The 24,306-nt window shown below is 47.0% G+C and overlaps 1 protein-coding gene across 15 annotated transcripts in view; it reads right to left on the reverse strand.

The window, feature by feature from the left end:
• The window catches only part of MAPT (microtubule associated protein tau), a 115,335-nt gene that overhangs the window by 69,326 nt on the left and 21,703 nt on the right, over nt 1-24,306 (reverse strand). The window contains exon 1 of one of the 15 annotated variants that reach the window (XM_066262689.1): nt 18,924-18,945. The exons of the other annotated variants lie outside the window; for them this stretch is intronic. The gene's annotated coding sequence lies outside the window, so the exon portion shown is untranslated. Of the gene's footprint in view, nt 1-18,923; nt 18,946-24,306 lie in introns of those variants that run through there. 15 annotated transcript variants of the gene reach the window in all.

Consider the following 24,306-nt stretch of genomic DNA (forward strand, 5'->3'; position numbering starts at 1 on the left):
TTTCAGATCACTGAAGATCAAGTAAGGATAAATCTAGAATAAAAAATAACCTTAACAGGAACTTTGTTTTCCAAGATGATTTTTGGCTCCTGCATTTAACTTTCTTTGCCCCGGCCTCCTGCCCCCTCCATTTTTTTTCAGCATCGTGAATTTAAGAGTGGGTGCATGAGGGTGGAAAACAGGATTGCTCAGTTATAGGAACCAGGTTTCAAGCATCTCCAGGTATTGACACATATAATTCACACAACTACCTCTATTATTATATATACTTCTATAGATGGGGGAACAGAGCTCAGAGACGTTGAGTAAGTTGCTCAAAGTTGCACAGTAGGTGTGTAATAGATTAGGCAGCCTGGCACCAGAATCAGATCTTGGAAAGCCAACTGATAATGGTGATTAAATCAAGCAGTGATTGGGATACCAGTGTAAGAATAACAGGACACGTGTTCAAATGAACTAAAGCTTTAGTTTCCTTTGAAAACTTTCTCTTTATACTCTATTCTTTAGTGCTTAAGATATAAAGATTAGTGAAAGGGTAGGCATACTAGTCTCCTGAGCTGAGGTGAAGTCGGGCCCAGGTCATTGGGAAATCCCTGAGCTCAGGGAGCAGGAAGCCAACTTGTACCTAAAGGAATGGAAAGAGCCTTGAGGGCTTAAATCAGCACCTTCCTGGAGCTGAATCTTGGCAACTCTGATGCTTCTTCACTAACAGCTGGTTCCAAGTGTCAGAGTCTGAGGAGTTGCATCTCTCTTTTTTTTTTTTTAAGCAAAAGAGAGAGAGAGAGAGAGAAAGAGAGAGAGAGAGAGAGACAGGGACAGACAGGAAGGGAGAGAGATGAGAAGCATCAGCTCATAGTTGTGCGGCATCTTAGTTGTTCATTGATTGCTTTCTCCTATGTGCCTTGACTGGGGGCCTCCAGTCAAGCCAGTGACCCCTTGCTCAAGGCAGCAACCTTGGGCTCAGGCCAGATGGGGTCATGTCTATAATCTCATGCTCAAGCCAGAGACCTTGCGCTCAAGCTGGCAACCCTCCGCTCAAGATGGTGAGCCCACACTCAAGCCAAGTGAGTCTGCGCTCATCAGTGACCTCAAGGTTTCGAACCTGGGTCTTCAGCATCCCAGGCTGGCGCTCTATCCACTGCACCACCACTTTGTCAGGTGAGCCGCATTTCCTTTTGTCACGTCTTCTCTCTCGCCCCACAGCTGACACTCGGCACAGAGAAGTCCTTGGTAAGATTTGACAGAAGGAGGACAGTATGGCAAACCTCAGAGGTGCTCTCAAGTGTGAACTCATGGTCACATCACATCAGGGTGAGCCACAGAATGTTCTAGAACCAAATTTTTTTTTTAAATTATTTTTATCTATTTATTCATTTTTAGAGGAGAGAGAGAAAGATTGAGAGAGAGAGAGAGAGAGAGAGAGAGAGGAGCAGGAAGCTTCAACTCCCATATGTGCCTTGACCAGGCAAGCCCAGGGTTTTGAACTGGCAACTTCAGTGTTTCCAGGTTGACGCTTTATCCACTGTGCCACCACAGGTCAGGCCTGGTGAGCTTTTTGCTTAGGCCAGATGAACCTGCGCCCAAGCTGGGGACCTCGGGGTCTCGAACCTGGGTCCTTCCACATCCCAGTCCAATGCTCTATCCACTGCGCCACCACCTGGTCAGGCTAGAACCAAATTTGAATACTAATAATACCCAGCTTTCAAGCATAGCTGCCACAGTAAGTGGAGAGAAGATAAAGGAGCAAAATGACTTACGTTGGTGAGAAGAAACAGGAATAATCCTAGGCCTCGATGCAAAGAGAACAATCAATAACTGTAAGGAAGCATGGACACAGGTGCGTTTGGGGAGGCGGTGGTGCGGGGCACACACGTTATGTCATGGCTAATGTCAGCTGGCTAATGTCTACCATCATAAGAAAAATCACAGACTGTGTCTGAGGGGACACTGGTTTTAAGCTTAAGGTTTCTGTTTTGATTTTTGCACTGAAAACTTCTCTCCTTCTTTGGAACTGCTGGTATAGACAAATAGTGCTATGACATGTTGGGGTGACAGATCACAGTTGGGTAGCCTTCATTTTCATAACTAGAGTATTTTTCCCTTCAACTCCCTCCTTGGTAAGTTTTTGATGTTAGCCTTCAAGGAGGACAGTGCTGTCATGCGACACCCTGACGGGCGGTGGAGGCAGACTGCTGAGCCTCTCTCCTGTTCTGGGACCACCAATGTCCCTCATCACCACGTTAATTCTACCTGAGATAAATTCCCTGAACTCAGAGCACCAACTAGACAAGGAGGAGTCTCCTCTGATGTCAAAGCCAAGGAAACCAGAGCAAAAAATTTCTTTTCTTGGGCAAACTACTCTTAGTCCCAAGAGAGAAGGGGGAAGGGTGTGTGTGGAAAGAATTTCTCCTTTTATAAAAGTGACTCATAGTCGTTTTTAAAAGTTAAATACAGACCTTGGCTGGGTAGCTCAGTAGGTTAAAGCACTGTTCCAACATGCTGAGGTTGCAGGTTTGATCCTTGGTCAGGGCACATATAAGATTCAACCAATAAATGCATAAATGGATGGAACAACAAATCAATGCTTCTTTCTCTCTCACCTTCCCTATCTAAAAATCAATAAATAAAAAAATTTAAAAAGTTAAATACAAAAATGTGGAAGAGGAAAGGAAAATAACCAGTTAATATTTTAGGGACTTCCTTGCAGACACCCCCCAACCCATGTGCACATATAATTTTCCCTAAACAAGACCATATTAAACCAGTTGTTCCATATTTTATGTACTTAATAACATGCTGGTATGAATTAACTTTATGTTAATTTTTGACTGATCTTCAGTGGATGTAATTTGTTGTGTCTCTGCTCTCCAGATCTCACAGGCAGTAAATGGTCTACAAATTGGCACGAGATTACACTTAAAATGCGCTGGGGGCAGGGCTCTTAAAGTCTCTTCCTGACCTCCACTTTTAGCCATTCATGATTTCCCCTTAATAGGAATAATTATTTCTATAGCCCAGTACTGTTTGCACATTCTATCTCATCTGTTCCTCACAATGACCAATGTGAGGTAAGGAACATTATTATCCCCACTTTATTCATTGATACTGCTGCCCAGGCTGAGGGAGGATGCACCGGCTCTGACTCTGCAGTCCTAGCCTTTGACAGTGGGTGGGTCTAGCCTCCCCAAAGCCCTGATGGAGGAGGAGCTACCTCAACACCTTCGCAAGGGACACGGGCATCTTAGCACCATTGTGCAGCTGGGGAAACTGAGGCACAGAGAAGCAGAGGGACCTCATGTGATTTTAGAGACAGTGGCAGAGCTGGGGACAGAGTCTGGTGTTTGGTGATTTGCTGGACAGCTCAGCTTAGGAATAGGAAGTCTTCTGGGAATAGGCATCGGAACTGACTGTGGGCCAGGAAGGTGATGTCAGGGATGTGGAGACACTATATGGAGTGAAGAAACTACCTTGAATAAAAGGAATTTCAACACAAATTTGGAACCAGGTCCAATCTAGGTTTACAACTGTCTGGATCAATTAAAACTGACAATCGGAAATTTGGGTCAGTGAGACAGGAAATCAAAGCCAGGGCACACATTTAGTCTCTGGACCATAAGAACATATCTAAGGAAAAGCCCAGGCAGCCTCTGCTGGTTGTAAAATGTCCATTACCCAGCAGAAAGGCCTAGACAATGTTTACATTCAGAAACAGAAATCACAGTTGAGGAAGGAAGGAAGGAAGGGAAGAGGAGCAGATGAAAGAGTAAAAGCTGTCAAGAAAGAAGTACGAAGAACTTAGACATAAAACAGGAAAGAAATTCCGCTTGGAAAATGCAGGTTTTCAATTTTCCCCAGCTCTAGCTGATGATGAATGGGCCCCCTCAGTGAGGCTCCTGCCTCAGCAGCACCGCGGGTGCTCGGAGGTCTCTCAGAGGCACCCTTGGGCCCCTTGCCAAAGAGCATTATGGGTTCTCAGAAGCACCTGCTCCTCCATTAGCCAGTACTGGGCTGATGAATAGCACTTAGGCTGCTGTTTCCTCAAGGCACTTTGAGAACCTGGCAAGTCCTCGCCTTCAGTGTGGGTGGGGGTAGGCACCCTCTATCCTGCCCTTTCCTGCCTGGGAGTGCTTCCCCTTGGACCTGGGACTCTCCCAGGAAGCAGCTCCCACGATCTGGAGGCACCATATTTGTGTCTGCCCTCACAGGTGCACCGAGAGGCCACGCACCCCACTCCTTCTGTGAATGAAAGGCCCTTGAGCCCTTGGCTCTCATGGTGCAGGCTTGTCTCCAAATATTCCTGAGGGACTGTTGTTCCTGGTCCAGATATCTCCGTGCATTTGGGTGGAAAGCATGCCTTGGTGTGGAGTCAGCACGACGTCTCCATGCTGGGACATGCCCGGGAGCAGGGAGGGAGGCAGGGGTTAGAGGCCACAAGGAATGGCCAGAAACAGGCTCTTATGCCCATGCCATTTCATTAGATAGGAACAACAGGAAGAAATGGAGGGAAGAGAATTAGGAAGGTAAGGTGGTAGGTTGTTTTTTTTTTTTCTAATTTTTTTTTTTTTTTTTTGTATTTTTCTGAAGCCGGAATCGGGGAGAGACAGTCAGACAGACTCCCGCATGCGCCCGACCAGGATCCACCCGGCACGCCCACCAGGGGCGATGCTCTGCCCACCAGGGGGCGATGCTCTGCCCCTCCGGGGCGTCGCTCTGCCACGACCAGAGCCACTCTAGCGCCTGGCGCAGAGGCCAAGGAGCCATCCCCAGTGCCTGGGCCATCTTTGCTCCAATGGAGCCTTGGCTGCGGGAGGGGAAGAGAGAGACAGAGAGGAAGGAGGTGAGGGGCGGGGGTGGAGAAGCAAATGGGCGCTTCTCCTATGTGCCCTGGCCGGGAATCGAACCCGGGTCCCCCGCACGCCAGGCCGACGCTCTACCGCTGAGCCAACTGGCCAGGGCGGTGGTAGTTTTTAAGATGTTTCATTTCTATGTTGTGGGTCTGTAGGGAAGGAGGCTGGTGGGAGTCGATTGCTGATCAGCACTTGTCCGTCAGTAATGAATGATCTGAATGCAGCATGGACTTGGGAGAACAGAAAATAGTGTCTTTTAAACAGCCTGACCAGGCGGTGGCACAGTGGATAGAGCATCAGACTGGGATGTGGAAGACCCAGGTTCGAGAACCCGAGGTTGCCAGCTTGAGCGTGGGCTCATCTGGTTTGAGCAAAAATTCACCAGCTTGGACCCAAGGTCGCTGGCTCCAGCAAGGGGTTACTCGGTCTGCTGAAGGCCCACAGTCAAGGCACATATGAGAAAGCAATCAATGAACAACTAAGGTGTCGCAATGCGCAACAGTCTATCCCTCACTCTGACTCTCTGTCTCTGTAAAAAAATAAATAAATAAAAATAAAATAAACACACACAAGAAATGCTACACCAGATTAAGCATGCCGTCCCCAAATCTCCCCTTGACATTGGTGCCTGGACACTTTTGCATGGTGGTATCAGGGCTAGAGGTAATGACAGTGTAATTTGGGGGGTATGGAACATATACTTGGTCACTTCCACTCCAGATTCACTACTTACTCACTGGGTGACCTTGGGCAAGTCACTCAACCTCTCAGAGTATACATTGCCTTGTCCATAAAATGTGGGGATTAAATGAGTTAATATTTGTCAAGTGCTTAGAACCGTTACTGGCTCCCAGTAAACACACTATATAAGTGTCAGCTGTGGTTATTATCATGACAACTTTATCACCCATTCATTTAGCCAAACTTTCTGTATCCTGTTTGCATTTTCAGACTAAACAGCTTCTCAGGGCACAGAGCCCCACCCCACTTTGGGTCCAACAACACGTGGTGCCTGTTGGCCCTCCTGGTGCAGCCTCTGTCCAGGCAGGGCAGATGGTGTACCCAGTGAGCTCATCCCCTGGTCCCGTGATGCCTGGACACAGGGCCAGAACCGTGTCCTGGAGCACCCTGCATGACGCTGACCCCTTTGTGAGGGACTGTCAGAGAAAGAGGCCCCCCTGTATGGCCAAGTGAAAAAAGCAGTTTTAGAAATGTGCACATACAGATTTTTATAAAAAGAAAATAATGTACACACAGATATGTGCAGAACAGAGGTTGTCTGTAGGGAAGTAGAATTGTGGAGACTTTCTCTTATTGGTGTCTTTTTTGAAAACATGGATTATGTTTATAATCTGATAAAAAGCAATAAATACATTCCTATTTTGACAAGATAAAACACCTAGTGACAAATTTGTCCCATAGAATTCACATTATGAACTGCCTGCCACCACGGGCATGGCTGGTGGGACAAGGTGGCCAAGACACTTAACATAGATCTTGGCATCAGGGCCACTCTGTGATCAATCACAGAGAGAGCGGCTGCTGAGCTGACAATGTGTGTGTGTGAGTCTGATCTGAGGCCAAGAGGTATCTGACTGGGTGATGCCTGGGGAGCCAGTGGGGACTCAAATGTATGCAATAAGGCCCATGTATATGTCAGAATATAACGTAAAGGCTCTTTAGATAAAGGGGAAACCAGACAATGCTGCAGCATCTACTGAGATTAGCAAAAAAATTTTTTTAACTTTTAAAGGACTTTATTTATTCATTTTAGAGAGAAGAGTGAATGAGAGAGAAAGAGAGAGAGAGAAGGAGGGAGGAGCAAGAAGCATCAACTCCCATATGTGCCTTGACCAGGCAAGCTCAGGGTTTCAAACTGGTGACCTCAGCATTCCAGGTGGGAGCCTTATCGACTGCGCCACCACAGGCCAAGCAGCAACATTGTTTTGATATTTATCAGTAAGACCCCTTATTTAAATTAGAATAAGGAAATGCAAATCTCACTCAGCACGGAGACCCTGAGCCTCGCCCCTTTTATTTGGATAAGATAGTCATGTCTGACCAAAAGGAGTCAAGCTAGAGCTGACTCATTACATAGCTAGAGCTGGGGGAAAATGGAAAACTCTGTTTCAGAAAACTATCCTGAAAAAAGAATTTCAACGCAACTTTGGAACCAGGTCCACTCCAGGTGTACAGCTATCTGGATCAATTAAAATGGACAATCAGAAATGTGGATCAGCGAGAGACAGGAAACCAAAGCCATTTAGTCTCTGGGCCCCAAGAGCATATTTCAGGAAAAGCCTCGGCAGCCTCCGTGCGTCGCACAATGCCCGTTATCCAGAAAGGTCTGGACAGTGTGTATGTTCAGAAACAGAAATCATGGTCAAGGGAGGAAGGAAGATAAAAGAGAAATGGCTGGTGAGAAAGAAGTACGAAGAACTTAGACACATAATAAGGAAATGAAACTCTATTTGGAAAATGACAGAACACTACATGCTGTGGTTGGAAGCCAAGGGGAAACCCCGAATGCCTGTCAGTCACTGAGCGGAGGGCGGGAAAGGAGAGGCACGCCTAGCGGCGTCCCTGTGCTGGGTCTGAGCGGTTTCTGGGTCTTCCCGGTGATTTAGGAATTACCATCGAAATTGAAACTGTAGAGGAAAACTAAAAACCAATGACTTGTAACTTTAAATGGGTGAATTCTATGGTATGTGAGTTATAATCTCATAAAGATGTTTTTAAAACATTGCAAAAGAGACTCAAGATTACTTTTTTTTTTTGCTAAATCTAAAAATATGGATGCCCCTCCCTCTCCCTGAGGAAAGGAGTTGGGGTCTTCCAAAGCTCAGCGTGTGCAGAGGCCGAGTGAGGCTCATACACACAAGTTAGGTGTCCTGGGGAAACAGGAACACCACGACTCCCTCACTTCCAGAGAATTTACCGCATGCTTCCTGACCCCACTTCTGTGGCTCGAGGCTGGAGACACATGCATTCCTGAGACACAGGTAGGAATCATATTACCTCCCCATCCTCCTTCCACTCTGCATTTGGTCCAGTCTTAACTGTTGTACCTGTCACTTCCTACTCTAATTGAACCCCATTAGTCTCCCTATTAGACTGTAAGCTCCTTGAGGGTGGAGGAGCTTATTTTTAACCACTCTAAACAACTCAGTCCTCAGTGCAGTGCTTGGTAGGGGACAGGTGCTCAATATACCTTCACAAATGGATGAATGGAAGAATGAATGTTAACTGAAAGCCACTCCTCATACTTCATCAAATGACATGTGCTAAGTGCCACTCCCTTGCTCACTTCCAGACATGCTGGTTTCCCTGCCAGGAAAGCCTCCTTCTCCACTTTCCCTCCCCCTTGTCTGGCTAACTCCTACTCAAGCTTGAGGCTTTATCAAAGCAGTCATTGCTTCTAGAAGCCCTTCCCAACTGCCAAACTCCCTTACATGTGCCCTAATGAACGCTGTTGCATGGTGCTGTAATTCTCCGGTTACTTGTGGTTGGGCCTGGAATGTTAATGCTGCGAGGCTGTGAAGACACCATCCTGTCTTCGGCACCTGGCCCCAGACCTGGCGTGAGGAAGGCCCCCGTCAATGCTGCTGCATAAGTGAGGGACTGAGGCAGGGAGATGGCGTTGGTGGGGTGGAAGAGGAGATATGACAACATTAATCACCTCCATTTCCCGAGCTCAGAGCTCCTAGTTATTTCAAATCTGACAGCCAGCCTGTTCTCTTGTGCGGGCCACGCCTGTTCCCTATGTACTCGGGTGGCACACGTGGCTCTCACAGCCTCCCAGGAGTTCAGGAACACACCTGGGATTAGCCTGAAACAGGAGCTGGCTTTGGGAGTTGTCCAGAGGAAGATAGTTAATGATGCCGTGGAGGGAGGGCCTTCTTCCAAACAAAAGATCTGGTTAATTAAGAGCAATGCTTTGTGCTTAAAAGGCACAAATTCAGACCCATCCATTAGTCTCTCTGTGGTTAAGATCACTTTTAAATCAAAGCTGTCAAGCCGAGGATGAAGGAAGCATCTATTATTAAGAGAGAGAAAAGTGGGCTCCTGAGAGGCTCACCAATCACCACATGCTTGGAGGTGGATTTGGGAGCTGACTCGAAGACGTCAGCTGTGTGATAAAGTTTATGGCAGCTTTCTGTGCACAACATGCATTATTGATGCTGCGCTCAGGGGCTGTGTGTGCATATCCCATGCCCATGTGTGTACGTATATGCCTTTTAGTCCTGAAGGCGGTCCCAGGACACTGTGGGCAGGAGAGCAGGCCAAGCAGGGGGAGGACAATATAAGCAGGACAGAGCCATCACACTGGCCCAGCCCTGGCTGAGCAGCTGGGGAGACACCAGGACCAGGGCAGTGAGCAGATTATGGCCACTGCCCTTGGATCTATTCAGTCTGGCTAGGGAGCTACATATACAAAACTGAATGACAGGGATAATTTCAGAGCAAAGTGACCCCATGGTCAATTCCATTTCTGGAATTCTGCCTACCATATGCATGGGCTCCAGGATGGACAACATGCTCCCTGCTTTCTCGGGGTCTGGTTTGGGAGGGGAGACAAAAAGATAAATACATTCCAAGGCCACAGGTCAGGCGAGAGGAAGCAGACTGGCTTGTGTCCCAAGAGTCCATGACTCGGTGAGCTAAGTATGGAATAGGTGCTAGAGTCAAAGGTTGGAAGGAGAGGGGGTAAAGAAGGCTGGAGAGGGCTCGAGGAAGGAGGTGGACTTGAGCTAAGATGTGAAGGGAGGGCAGGCTTAGAGGGACAAACACCTTCCTCTAGGCTGGAGACGGGCTGTGACAGGGTCATTGTCAGGCCAAGGTAGTCACCATTGGTTAAAGGGGTGGAGGTTGAGAAAGCAGACATTTTGGAGGAGCCCAGATCAGAGAGCTATAAGGCTAGGTGACAGCTAAAAGCCTTGAGCCAACATGAGGGGAACAGCTCCTAAAGGAGCCAGAGTAGCCAATAGGTTCTCTCTATGTCAGTCCTGTTGACTGGCAGTTAACAAAGAACGAAGAATATGAATCCTGCAGGTTTAGCTCTGGGGGCTGGTGGTGGAACTGTTAATTCTTTTTTTTTTTTTTTAGTGAGACAGAGAGAGGGACAGATAGGGACAGACAGGCAGGAAGGGAGAGAAATGAGAGGTATCAGTTCTTCGTTGCGGCACCTTACTTGTTCATTGATTGCTTTCTCATATGTGCCTTGACTGGGGGGCTCCAGCAGAGTGAGTGATCCTTTGCTCAAGCCAGTGACCTTGGGCTCAAGCCAGTAACCCTGGGCTTCAAGCCAGAGACCTTTGGGTTCAAACTAGCGACCATGGGATCATGTCTGTGATCCCACGCTCAAGCCAGCGACCCTACTCTCAAGCTGGTGAGCCCATGCTCAAGCTGGATGAGTCCATGCTCAAGCTGGTGACTTTGGGGATTTGAACCTGGGTCCTCTGCATCCCAGTCTGATGCTCTATTCACTGTGCTATTGCCTGGTCAGGCTGGAACTGTTAATTCTTTTTTTTTTAATTTTATTTAATTTTATTTTTTCAGAGATAGAGAGTCAGAGAGAGGGATAGATAGGGACAGACAGACAGGAACGGAGAGAGATGAGAAGCATCAATCATTAGTTTTTCCTTGCGACACCTTTTTTTTTTTTTTTTAATTTTTCTGAAGCTGGAAACGGGGAGAGACAGTCAGACAGACTCCCGCATGCGCCCGACTGGGATCCACCCGGCACGCCCACCAGGGGCGATGCTCTGCCCACCAGGGGGCGATGCTCTGCCCCTCCGGGGCGTCGCTCTGCCGCGACCAGAGCCACTCTAGCGCCTGGGGCAGAGGCCAAGGAGCCATCCCCAGCGCCCGGGCCATCTTTGCTCCAATGGAGCCTTGGCTATGGGAGGGGAAGGGAGAGACAGAGAGGAAGGAGGGGGGGTGGAGAAGCAAATGGGCGCCTCTCCTATGTGCCCTGGCCGGGAATCGAACCGGAGTCCTCCGCACGCCAGGCCGATGCTCTACCACTGAGCCAACCGGCCAGGGCTACTTGCGACACCTTAATTATACATTGATTGCTTTCTCATATGTGCCTTTGACCATGGGGCTACAGCACCAAGTAACCGCTTGCTTGAGCCAGCAACCTTGGGTCCAGGCTGGTGAGCTTTGTTCAAACCAGATGAGCCCGCGCTCAAGCTGGCGACCTTGGGGTCTTGAACCTGGGTCCTCCACATCCCAGTCCGATGCTCTATCCACTGCACCACCTCCTGGTCAGGCTAATTCTTGCAAAGTCCAAATTCCTGCACTACCTCTGAGTTCTGAGGGGGTAGGGATGGTAAGTAGATTGGCTCTGGCTAAGTGCCCACCTCAGACTGCCTTTCCAGGGTGATCCTTGGACCAGAAGCAGCAGCAGGTTACATAATTAACCTGCAAAGAGACTCTGGCCAGAACTTCATTAGAAAAAGTTGCAGCAGCATAAAGCCTTGTGAAATTAAGAAGGGGAATGGGAAAGGAAGGAGGGGAACTGTTGGGGTGGGAGTGGGGGGTGGAGACAGCATCACATTGCCCAAGAGGGGATACCCTGCCTCCCAAGAGAATGGCAAAGCCTCTTTGGAGGGGCAATTCTCAGCACATAATTAGCTGTCAAATTCAGCAGACCCCACCACAGTCCATTTTCAAATTCTGGTGATGGGCTCTTGGATGCAGCAACCTTCCCCAGAGAGGTCTGCCCAGGAAGATTGTAACTATAGGCAGTGACCTCCCCAGTTATACTTACATTTTTCCAGCCAGAGAGGCACAAAAATAAGTATAATGATCTCAACACAGAAATTCCCTTTGCTTTTCCCAATTATTAACCTGTGGTTGTTAACTAACTGGTAGGAGCAGAGGTCCTTCTAAGAGGGGAAAACTCAAAAAGGCTTTGGGCTCAGGGTCCATCTTCTGTCTGGTAAAAAAAGAAGCATTCCACTTTGCAGGTGAGGCAACAGAAAGGCTAAGCGAGTTGCCCAGGCACCCAGCTAGTTAACAGCAAAGGAAAATGAGAAATTAGTTTCCGCCTTCTAGAGCAGAGAGCTCCTTCAGTAGTACCACAGTCTCAGAAAGCAGGTTTCTTTTTACCGCAGAACTAACAATTTTACATCAGCCTGGTTATATGCTTAAGTCCATGCCTGCTCATGTGCTGGCCACAGTCACTATCTAGCCAGGGAACATTAGCAAACCGAAGTCGAGTGACTAAGGAGCCAGCAGGATGCACATTCTCCACTGAATGGCTGATGATTTCATTTAAGAAATTTTCTTTCAAGTTAAATGAAAACCCACAATATAAACTTCTTTCTGAAAAAAGAGAAAAGAATAAACACAGACATCACTAATGATCATAGTTTAAAGAAACAAACCATTAACCATGAATGGAAGCCTCATTCCAGATTCAGAGTAAATTGATTGGAAGTGGTGATATCATACCTTCCAAGAAAAACCTGCTAGAATTTAGCTCAAACCAATTGCTCATGTCAACCTTCCCCCACCTAACATTTTTTTTGCTTATCTGTTAATATTTTAAAGATTTTAAAAATAATAAATATTATCTTTAAGATTTTAAAGATAGTAAATAAATATTTTAAATATTTATTTATTTTTAAAAAATATAACAGAGCAGAAATTCCATCAGAAAACCTTGTAAGGTGCAGAGACACTTGGGAGCACTGGGAGAGTTGGTCCTTGAACCCAGAGCTTCCTGTCCAGAAAGAAAGTCAAGGGACCTGGTGGCCCAGTCTCCCCTGAACAAACAAGCCTCCGTTTCCTCAGCCCTAGGAGGATGGCAGAGATGTCTCCCTTCAGCTCCATCAAGACAAGGGGCTGGAGTACAATGTGGGAACCAAGAGTAGGGAGGAGGAAGGCCTGCGATGAGCGGTAAAGGGGTGGACTGTCCGTAGAGATCCAACAACCATAAAAAAAGAATGAGGCCCTGGCCGGTTGGCTCAGTGGTAGAGCGTCGGCCTGGCGTGTGGGGGACCCGGGTTCAATTCCCGGCCAGGGCACATAGGAGAAGCGCCCATTTGCTTCTCCACCCCCCCTCCTTCCTCTCTGTCTCTCCCTTCCCCTCCCGCAGCCAAGGCTCCATTGGAGCAAAGATGGCCCGGGCGCTGGGGATGGCTCTGTGGCCTCTGCCCCAGGTGCTAGAGTAGCTCTGGTCGCGGCAGAGCGACGCCCCGGAGGGACAGAGCATCGCCCCCTGGTGGGCAGAGCGTCACCCCTGATGGGCGTGCCGGGTGGATCCCGGTCGGGCGCATGCGGGAGTCTGTCTGACTGTCTCTCTCCGTTTCCAGCTTCAGAAAAATACAAAAAAAAAAAAAAAAAAAAAAGAATGAAAAGTCAGTCTGCTTTTTATGAGCACCACATGCTGGCAATCCTAAACAAAGTCAGTGATAAAATACTCCTCCCTGGAAAGTATTTTCTTGATCTCATTTATAAACAATTGGTGCAGCTGCTGTTGAGTGTTAATAATATATATGTGAGGTTAGCACTTTATTAATGTATCCTTTAATATAAACTAGCACCATAAAAATAAAAGTGTTCTCCAAAACCCTTGTTTTCTCCATGGAGGTTATTTGAGAACTCCCAGTTACACAGTCGGCCCCAACATATGTGGAATTGGCTTCACATTTCCAGAGAAAGTTCTCAACAGTTCAGAATTTTGAGCTTCCTTCAAGGGCCGTTTGCAGACTGCATATTCCTAAATTTACACAGTAGATTCTGAGCTTGACCGACAAAAGTGCAGAGAACAGAAAGAAGCTGTTATTTCACTTTTGTGATTCTGTGTGGCCACTTGGCATTTTTATTTGTGTTTAAAATGTCAAACAATCCTGGCTAGATAGCTCCATTGATTAGAGCATTGGCCTGAAGTGCAGAGGTTTCCAGTTCAACTCCCAGTCAGGGCACATGCAGGAACAGATGGATGTTCCTGTCTCTCTCTCTCCCTCCCTTTCTCTCTGGCTAAAATCAATAAATAAAAATTAAAAAATAAAATGTCAAACACTGACACTGAGTGTGAATTGCAAAATGTAATATTTTTGCATGGTAAGTACAACTTTTACTCAAACAAGATATATTTTACTGTGTTTGAATAATATTTTGAAAATGGAAATTTATTCCTTTTTATATTGTTATAGTGTTTAAAACAAAAGAAATAAGCAAGAAAATAAAGCAGTAGTACATCAGTGGTATGATTTAAGAGTTGCTGAATTATAGGCAACCTTTGCAGAAGTTTCCTTTTATTAAAGTTCACTTATTAGTGACTGAACAAAGATTTACATAAAATGTTATATCAGGCTCAACCAAGGGATCAAAACTCAGTAGACATAAAACCTATATAGAAGATAGTTGTTCCTTTTCCATAATATTTACTTTTATTTTATTTATTTATTTATTTATTTTAATTTTATTTTTTTTAATTTATTTATTCATTATTTAGAGAAGAGAGACAGAGAGCAGGGGGGGAGGAGCAGGAAGCATCAACTGCCATATGTGCCTTGACCAGGTAAACCTAGGGATTTGAACTGGCAACCTCAGTGTTCCAGGTCGACACTTTATCCACTGTGCCACCATAGGCCAGGCAACAAGATTGTTAGCATTTTTTCTTTATTTTTATTTATTTATTCATTTTAGACAGGAGAGGGAGAGACAGAGAGAGAGGAGAGACAGAGAGAGAGAAGGGGGGAGGAGCTGGAAGCATCAACTCCCATATGTGCCTTGACCAGGCAAGCCCAGGGTTTCGAACCGGCAACCTCAGCATTTCCAGGTCGACGCTTTATCCACTGTGCCACCACAGGTCTATTTATTTATTTTTTAATACATTTCAGTGAGGAAAAAGAGATAAAGAGAGAGAGAGAGAAGGGGGGAGCAGGAAGCATCAACTCCCATATGTGCCTTGACCAGGCAAGCCCAGGGTTTCAAACCAATGACCTCAGTGTTCCAGGTTGACACTTTTATCCACTGCACCACCACAGGTTAGGACCTTTTATTTTATTTACTTTTTAAATTGTGGTATAATTTTATGCATAGAGTCTAGAAAAGAAACATTTTATTATCCATGTTTCTTTTCTAGCCATTATTGTGATCATTTTATTTCATGATTATTTCTGAAAATAATTTTGTCACATAAAGGACTGTTAAATGACTGGTGTCAAATGGCTTGGTACCACCTTACCAGGCAGTGGTGCAGTGGATAGAGCATTGGACTAGGATGCAGAGGACCCAGGTTGAAACTCGAGGTCACCAGCTTGAGCGTGGGCTCATCCAGCTTGAGCAAGGGCTCATCTGGCTTGAGCGAGGACTTGTCTGGCTTGAGTGAGGGGTTGCTTGCTTGAGCGTGGGATCATAGACATGGCCGCATGGTTGCTATCTTGAGCCCAAAGGTTGCTGGCTTGAGCCCAAGGTCACTGGCTTCCGCAAGGGGTCACTCACTCTGCTGTAGCCCCCTGGTCAAGGCACATATGAGAAAGCAATCAATGAACAACTATGGTGCCTCAACAAAGAATTGATGCTTCTCATCTCTCTCCCTTTCTGTCTGTCTGTCCCTATCTGTCCCTCTCTTTGTTTCTCTCTCTCTGTCTCTGTCACACACACACACACACACATGCACACACAATGCGCACACACACAAAAATGGCTTGGTACCATTCTCCTGTAAAGTGAGCCAACCCCCTCAGTAATCAGCTAGTCTCAAACATCCATGGATCTGTAAGAGGATGAAAATGAATTTTCCCCCAGACTAGCAGTTTCCCTGTTGATGCTCAACGATCTTTCCTCCATCGACCATTTCACATAGCAGCAGCCTTGACAATAGATTCTAGAATGTAAAGTTCAGTGTTGTGAAGGTTTGTGATGACTTCTCAGGACCAAAAATGAGAAATCCTTGCAGGGTAGTGGTCCTGGCAGGGTCTGGCCCCTGTGCAACCCAGAAACCAGAGGCTGGCCCTCACAGCAGCCAGAGCCATGTGGTCCCTGCAGCCCTGACCTACTTCCCAGTCTTCCGGTGGGGGATCTGTGCAACTGTGACAAAGCAAAATTAAGCAAATTTGCAGTGAGCCATGGTAGAAAATATGAACAGTGTTCACCTTCTTCTAGGGCTGGGAGGCAGATATCATTGATGGAGGAAGAGTTTAATCTTGGAAATTTAAAAATTAACTAGAGGTAATGGGGAAAACACATGCTTTGGAGCTGAAATCTGGTTCCAATTCTAATTCTGCAATATACTGGCTATGTGATCTTGGGAAAGTGACTTAGCCATTCTGAACCTCAGTTTCCTTGCCCTTGTGAGGGACAGCTGACAACCAAGTGAGTCAAGTGTCATAGGAGAGGACAGTGGGTCACAGGATTGTGAGATGGGTACTTGTGTAGTCTGATGTTGGAGAAAACTTTCTTGAGGAAGGGATGCTTATGCTGAGACCTGAAGGGTGAGTAAAGTTAGCAAGGAGAAAGGGAGGGGAAAGGAAAGAACATTACACACAGAGGGGATAACATATACAAAGGCCCCAAGCAAAGACATTGCAGAGTGCTTTCAAGGAACTCAAAGATGACCCCCAAGGCTGGAAGATTAGGGAAGCTGTGGTGCCAGATATGTGAAGCCACTGGCATTTGGGACTTGTTCATTACTGCAGCATAAACTTGACCTTGCTGACTGATACAAATGGTTATAGTGTAAAGATAGGGAACTAAGTCCAGCTTGAGGAGGGTGGGCATGTTGGGAGAAAACAGAGGTTGCAAAAGCATTCACAATGCTTTAAAACACATCCAGCTGGGGTGGGGGGGGAGAGCTAGAGTGGCTGACTGAAGGGGGCATTTGTTTTGTTTTAAAGAGGGGAATCATTTAAATATCCTAAATGCTGCCAGGAAGGAGTCAAGAGAGGAGAGGACAGAAACAGATGGAAAGAAGGAAAGCTAAGTGAGCTCCCTGAATGGTGGGAGAGGTGGAGGGAGGAACCCGGAGCATGGGTGGGGGAGGGCCTGGCTGTAGCAGAATCCCCAAGAGCTGCCAGCAGGGGTGCACAGAGCGTCCTCTGGCCAGATGAGAACAGTGCTGAGTTAACATGTGAGATGCCCAGGGCCACCCACATGGGTCTGCCGAACAAAGCACCTTGAACCCCAGCGATCTGGACATTTTGCTTCTTTCTTACTAAGACTCCCAAATCTCCATACAACAGAAAACAAATTAAAATGTCAAATCACATTGGTTATATTTTCAGCATTCCAAAGGAGAGCTCAAGGGTGGCCTGGTACTCCTCCTCCCTAACTTTTTACTTTGATATTTTTCAAAGCAACAGAACAGTTGCATGGCTAATACAATCACACCTATATAACCTTCTAGATTTATCAGTCATTCATACTGGTAGCATTTGCTTTCTCTCTGTCACTCTATGTATATGTATAATTATATATACAATTTAATTTTAAACTTAATATTTTTCTTATTACAAAAGTAACATATGTACATGTAATTAAGTACAGGAAAGTATAGAGAAATATGCACCTATAATCCCATCACCAGATCACTATTAATATTTTAATTATATGTATTTCATTTTTGGGTTTTCCTATGCATTTTCAAACAGAGTCAAGAGTATCCTGACTATATAATTTGTACCACACTCTTTTATGTCAGAAGTGTTTTCTCAAGTCATTTTCTCATGGCTACATACTATTTATCTACATAACTATCACCCAGAGACTGGACATGTAGCCTACCTCTGAGATTTCCTATTATAAACACCACTTTGAGGTACATCCTAGTGTATATATCTTTTCATGTTTCTAGTTATTTCCTTTGAACAGATTTCTAGAAGTAAAATTCTGGATTAAAGGGTACCAACATTTTTAAGCCTCTCTATACATCCTGCCAAACTGCTTCCTGGAAATGTGTCCAAACTTTGAGTCCCACAAACCTCGTATGGGAGCAGACTCGTGTAAATGCTATGGCTGAACTGTGGAGGGACTGACAGGCACAGACAGAGGAGGTGGCCCTGGAGGACAGAGTCCATCACAAATCAGCTTTCACAGTGGAGACCAGGAGGGAAAGAAACCTCCACCTCCCAGGGCCGCCCGTTCTGCCTGGCTCACTGCAGGCACTCGAGAAACGGATGCTACACAAACACACAAACATGTGTGCCTGCATTCCTGTTATGTGCCAACACACAAGACAGGGAGAGAGAAGGAAAAGAAAAAGCGAGAGCTCATGGGATGAAATGTGCCAATGGGGCACACAGGAAATCAAAATGGAATTCACCGCATGTTCAACACGGCAAGTTTTCTTAGGATAGTCTGAGCACTGCGTACTCTGATCATCTGCAGACCAGTCCCAACCTAATTCAACTGCCAAACGCAGGCACTTAAGAAGATGCTGGAATAAGACTCAGGTATATTAAATACCATTCCCTCAACTTTGCCCAGGAACAAGCAACGTTACCTAAGGAAACTGCAGAGGCCCTCACACTTCCCAGCCAGGAGCCTGTTGACGAAGATCGGACCGCAGCTATAGAGATGGAAGGCAGTTCCCTGCCCTAGACGTTTGCCGGGGACGTTCACTGGGGCGCTGTTCCATAAGCAACTCCAAATGTGCAAGAGCAGCCCTATTGGCTGAGATGGGCTGAGCGGGCGTGGCAGGGAGGCTGTGGGCACACACAGGCATACGTGTGTGATGGAACTGACAGGCCCTGCCAGCCCCCAGCGTCTGCATGGCCGGGAAGGCAGGTATGACATCATAATCACCCTAAGAAAAAAGCCAGATCTGTGAAGTTGCAGAATTCTGAGGCCTTTATTCTCCTGCTTTTGGAGCTGTTTTTTGGTTTTCTGTGCCTTCAAAGAGGAAGGGATGGATAGGCAGACAAGAAGAGTGGAAGTGGAGGAGGCTGGGAAGTCGATAGGCACTCTGCTCCCCAGGACCCCTGCTAATTATGATGAACCAGGCAAAGGAACCTTTGGATCACAGATAACTCACTTGCACTTGAAATGGGCTTTGCAGATTCCAGACTTTGAATCCCTGCGGGGGGTGGCAAGGAGGAGGCTGTCTCTTAGTTTCCTTACCTTGTCTGAGGCGTTGCTTTCTCTCCTCTTGGTGCAGATCTGCTGGGGCCTGTCTCACACTTGTGAAGCAGAGCTACGGTGAGATTCCAACAGATACAGAGCTTGGTTGTGAAATGCAAAATGAAGGACTTGTGAAATCTACCAAGAAGATACTTAAGGTTCTTTTCTTTTAAATCCAAACACTTAACTAGCACTTGGTATACGCAAGGCTCTTTTCTAAACATTTAACAATATTAATGAATTTAATTCTCCCTACAATCCTATGAGGTAGGTATTATTATTGTTCCCATTTTAGAGATGAGAAACCTCATTCCCAGAGAGGTTGAGCAATTTGCCCCAAGTTCCCACAGCTAGGTCACAGTAGAGCAGGGATTTGAACTCAGACACCTGGCTCTAGAGTGTGTGTGTGAAACCTCATTGCCAATGACACTGTAAGACAAATTGCCTCAAGGCAAATAACCCTCACAGAGGTGAGAGTTGAGAGTTATATTTTCCATTGGTTTGTATTAGTCAAGAAGGGAACCATTAGTAAAGACTAAAGTGGGTAGGTCAAGGTCCGTGCATTGGTGGTATTGGCTGAATCAGTGAATGGCTGGAGTCTCATCATGTACTGCAGAGGCGAGAAAGACTGATGACCTTTTATGGGAAGAATCCAGAACCACACAGAGCCCTGAGGGCTGGCTGGCTCCAGGTGTTCCTAGTGCCCACCAGATGGCCAGATCACACCAGGCTACACCTCCTTGGGCATTTTTTGTGCCCTTGAATCAGGAGTAAACCCAATGGGGCTCTTGGACTAAGCCAGTCACTGAACAGCCACTGTTGACCTGGTGGTGGCCAGCCATGGCGGGGGAGCTCCCTGCACCGTGCTCCCTCAAAACCTCATCCAGACTCTGCTCTCCCTTTTTCTGCTGCCATGTCTAGTTGTCTGATTCTTAAAAGCTCTCAGAAGGTGGAGGTTTGTCTCCTTCACATCTGAATTCTTAGTATCCGGCATCACGCAGAAGGTAGAGGGAGAGACTTACCATTATTCTGTGCCTGCTCCCCCACGGGACTCCCGCACATGTTGCCGCCTCCCTTTCCAGGAAGAGACACTACCCCCCCATTTTATAGGTAGGGACACACAGAGGCTCCAAGAGGTTAAGGGACTTGGCTCAAGGTCACCGAGCTGAGTGGCAAAATGGCACACGGGATGAATCCTAGCTCCCTAAGAAGACGCTGGTTAGCCACAGTCGCTGTGACTTGCCCTTTGCTAACTCCTTTGATCATTTTGCTTGACTTGAGTACAATTCAGGGCTGAGTTTAGTTAACTCCCTTCTTTGTTTCTGGCCCCAGAAGTGTTTCTTGATGGTTTGGCGGGCCTGCCCTAGGCTGGCGGGATCCTGTCCCAATGTCAGCCCATCTTTGGACCACATCCCCATCCCATTCTCAGTGAAAAAACCTGACTCATGATAGAAGACAACCAAAGCTGGAGCAAAGATTTCAGGTAGCACCTGTTCTGTTAAGAGAATCTTTGTATGTCAAGATGCCTCAACAGCCTGACCAGGCGGTGGCGCAGTGGATAGAGCATCAGACTGGGATGCAGAGGACCCAGGTTCGAGACCCCGAGGTCGCCAGCTTGAGCGCAGGCTCATCTGGTTTGAGCAAAGCTCACCAGCTTGGACCCAAGGTCGCTGGCTTGAGCAAGGGGTTACTTGGTCTGCTGTAGCCCCATGGTCAAGGCACGTATGAGAAAGCAATCAATGAACAACTAAGGTGTTGCAACAAAAAACTGATGATTGATTGATGCTTCTCATCTCTCTCCGTTTCTGTCTGTCTGTCCCTATCTATCCCTCTCTCTGTCTCTATTAAAAAAAAAAGATGCCTCAACATAACGTGATAGCTTTATTGTACATATAAAACCAGTGTGCCTGAGCTGCTCAAGGCCCAGGACTGAGCCGGTTCCAAGTAGCCCAATGCCTGGTATATAGCAGGCATTCAATCAGACATTCTGGACCTTCCCACACATTAAAGTAGAACTTGTTTGAACATTTTGGCTTGGAATTTTCTTTCTTTCTTTCTTTTTTGGTGACAGAGACAGAGAGAGGGACAGACAGGGACAAACAGATATGAAGGAAGAGAGATGAGAAACAGCAATTCTTTGTTGCCGCACCTTAGTTGTTCATTGATTGCTTTCTCATATGTGCCTTGACTGGGGGCTATAGCAGAGTGAGTGACCCCTTGCTCAAGCCAGCGACCTTGGGCTTCAAGCCAGTGACCTTTGGGCTCAAGCCAATGACCCCGTGCTCAAGCTGGTGAGCCCATGCTCAAACTGGCAACCTTGGGGTTTAGAACCTGGGTCCTCTGCATCCCAGTCTGACACTCTACCCACTGTGCCACCACCTGGTCATGCTTGGCTAGGAATTTTCATAAAGCATCTCTAGTTAAAAGATGGTGACCAACAGCATCAGACAAAAGAGCACTTCAAAGAACAAAATATAAGAAAGGCCTTTGAAACGAGTGTCAGAGTCAACCAGAGTCAGCCATCACAAGCAACCAGAGAGAGGACTCTGGGAGAGTCAGTCAAAAAACACTTGCTGAGGATCATGGGCTCAGGTACTTTTTTTTTTTTAATTTTATTTATTCATTTTAGAGAGGAGAGAGAAAGGGAGAGAGAGAGAGAGAGAGAGAGAGAGAGAGAGAGAGAGAGAGAGAGAGAGAGAAGGTGGGGAGGAGCTGGGAGCATCAACTCCCATATGTGCCTTGACCAGGCAAGCCCAGGGTTTCGAACTGGCGACCTCAGCATTTCCAGGTCGATGCTTTATCCACTTTGCCACCACAGGTCAGGGGCTTAAGTACTTTGAATGCCCTAGTGGGAAGCTTCTACCTCCACTCCTTACTTCCAGCAGAATGGCAGCAGAATACCCAAGGACACACCACACCCCTTCCCCCAAGGTCCCAAAATCCCCATCTGCTGTCTAAGCTTGACTTCCTCCAGGTAGAGTTTAAACCAGACAAATGATCCATGAGCATATTAGAGTTTTAAAGTTTCTAAGTCAGCAATCCACACTTGAAAATAGTGATATTTAATCAAAGTACAATTTTTGATTTATCTTGAAAAGCTGGGATGATCTGGCCACACTGGGTGGGCCCACACTCCCACAAAATATTATCATTGGCCGGGGGCCTCCCAGTGCCACTGCTTTGTGGGCCTGTAGTGACAGGCGCTCCTTTGGGCTCTTTGTGCCTTGTCCTTTAGGGTAACAAGCACTTTGTTGTTGCCCATTTAACTAAGCAATCCTCGAACCCCTCAGCTTCCCCTCCAGCCTGGGGACCCCAGGCCAGGCACTGCTTCCCCGGGCATGCTGTCCTGACTGGACGAGGGGTGGCTTCCTGCGTGCTCCAGCCAGCAGGTATGCTGGTGTGCATCTGGAATGCTAAGCAGCCTCCTCGCTCTGACCCAGTTTGTCTTTTAGGACATACTTCCAGAATGGCTGCCAGGGCTTCGGCTCAGATTCTGGAGAAGAGAATTTTTCTGCAAGGGATGTTGACTGCCCTTTCTAGAAGAGAAGACATCCCACAGCCTGTCTGTACCAGCTGTCACTGAGTAAGAAACACTCTAAGTTTATGCCCAACTCTAAACAGAGGAGTACATAAAGGCTCTTGTCCCAGTTCTTTTCATGATAATTGCTAGCATGAGGACACGTGAAGGGAAATTATCCCTAAACTTTCATTTAAAATCGTGGGGAGAGAAGGAAGGAGTCAATATCTTTGCAATCAGATTTTTCTCACATTTAGCTTATTCCTTATTGTTTATAGCTTGTTCATCATTCTGTATAACAATTGTGCAGAGATACATACATTTACCATACACTGGCCTTTCTGATGTTCATTATGAATTTATTAGTATTAAGTACCCACAGTGTGCCAGGTGCTAAATGGCAGGTGAAGGGCAGTGGGGAGATGAAGGCCCCGCGTCGATGGTCAGCTGTTAATATCACTGCTCGGCTCTGGGGCTAGCGCTCCCAGGCCTGCAGCTGATCCTGCAGGGCCACCCCCACTGTCTCGGGGACTTCAGTTATGTCCTCTGTGGGAAAGGGGTGACTGAGGAGGGTGTGTCTGCAGATTCCCAGGCACTGGAAGGTGTTTGGAGGTGACGGGGCCTCTGCTGCCACCCTACACCTTGCCAGAATGTGGTGTCCCTGGAGGACAGGGGAGGGGCAAGAGGCAGAGGTGGCCACTGAAAGCAGACACAGTGTTGGAGCTCCTAGGCAGGAGGTCCACAGTTTGGGGAGCGGAGGCCCCTCCAAGGCAACAGTGCTCGGGTTGAAAAGTTCTTCAGGCCAAAAATGGGGGAGGAGAATCACTTTGTTGCCTACTGAGGCCCCTAAGAACTGAGGGACTGTGGGAAGATTACCTAGCTGTCCTGAGCCTCAGGTTCCCCACGGGAAAAATGGAGATAGATCTGCAAACTTAATGGGCCGATATGGTCATGAAGGGACATGAACCAGGAACTCATATTGGCCACAACCAATGAATTACCACCATTAACACCGACTCCAGCCAGACAGCCGGTCAACAGTGTCAGGTGGCAGGAGAGCAGAGAGCTCGTTGATCTAATGTGAGTAGAGCTCTCTGTGCTGGGTCTGAGGAAAGCTCAGGGTCCTCTACAGGGCAGGTGAGGGGCCGGGATGCGGACTCTGGCCTCGGCAGGGTGAGGGCGCACAGGGGGGAGCGCGGGCAGGGGCTGCACTTCCCTCCATGAGTCCTGTCAGGCTTGATGTAAGTGAAAACACAAGGTACCCCTCGGACAGGTGGCCGGAGTGTAGCCAGGGTGAGGATGGGAGGTGGCAACAGGCAGGGCCTGAGTGGTGAGGGTTAGTGTTGCTGACAGGTGGAAGGAGCAGCAAAACTCAAACACATCAGAAGAGTGAAAAATGGAGTTGATGAAATGGATTTAAATCCATCAAAAAATAATTTATTTTTCAAAAAATAAATTTTTTTTACTACAAAAGCAATTCATGCTGCTGACTGAATTTTTGATAATGAGAATCTATTCATATTACTTACATAATGAAGAAATGTTAGCCACATACAGAAAAGGAATATGGACTTAGCGACTATGGAAAAATATATGCAAATGCAGAACACAGAAAGCGAGTCCCTCAGGAACCAACCCCCTTTCAGTTCTACAACCACCCTCTACAAGCTCGCTAAGCCGGAAGCGTGTTTCCAGGTCACTACATGCAGTCTCCCGTGACGACAGGCATCATGGTCAGCGTTCGGTAGTGTAACTAAGGGCCAGTCACTCACTGCGGGCTGTGCTTTACACATACCACCACTGCTCCTTACATCAGCCCTGAAAGACAGGTGCTAGTATTCCTACTTTTCAGATGAGGAACCAGGC

Source organism: Saccopteryx bilineata, chromosome 2, assembly GCF_036850765.1.
Source record: "Saccopteryx bilineata isolate mSacBil1 chromosome 2, mSacBil1_pri_phased_curated, whole genome shotgun sequence".
Lineage (NCBI taxonomy): Eukaryota > Metazoa > Chordata > Mammalia > Chiroptera > Emballonuridae > Saccopteryx > Saccopteryx bilineata.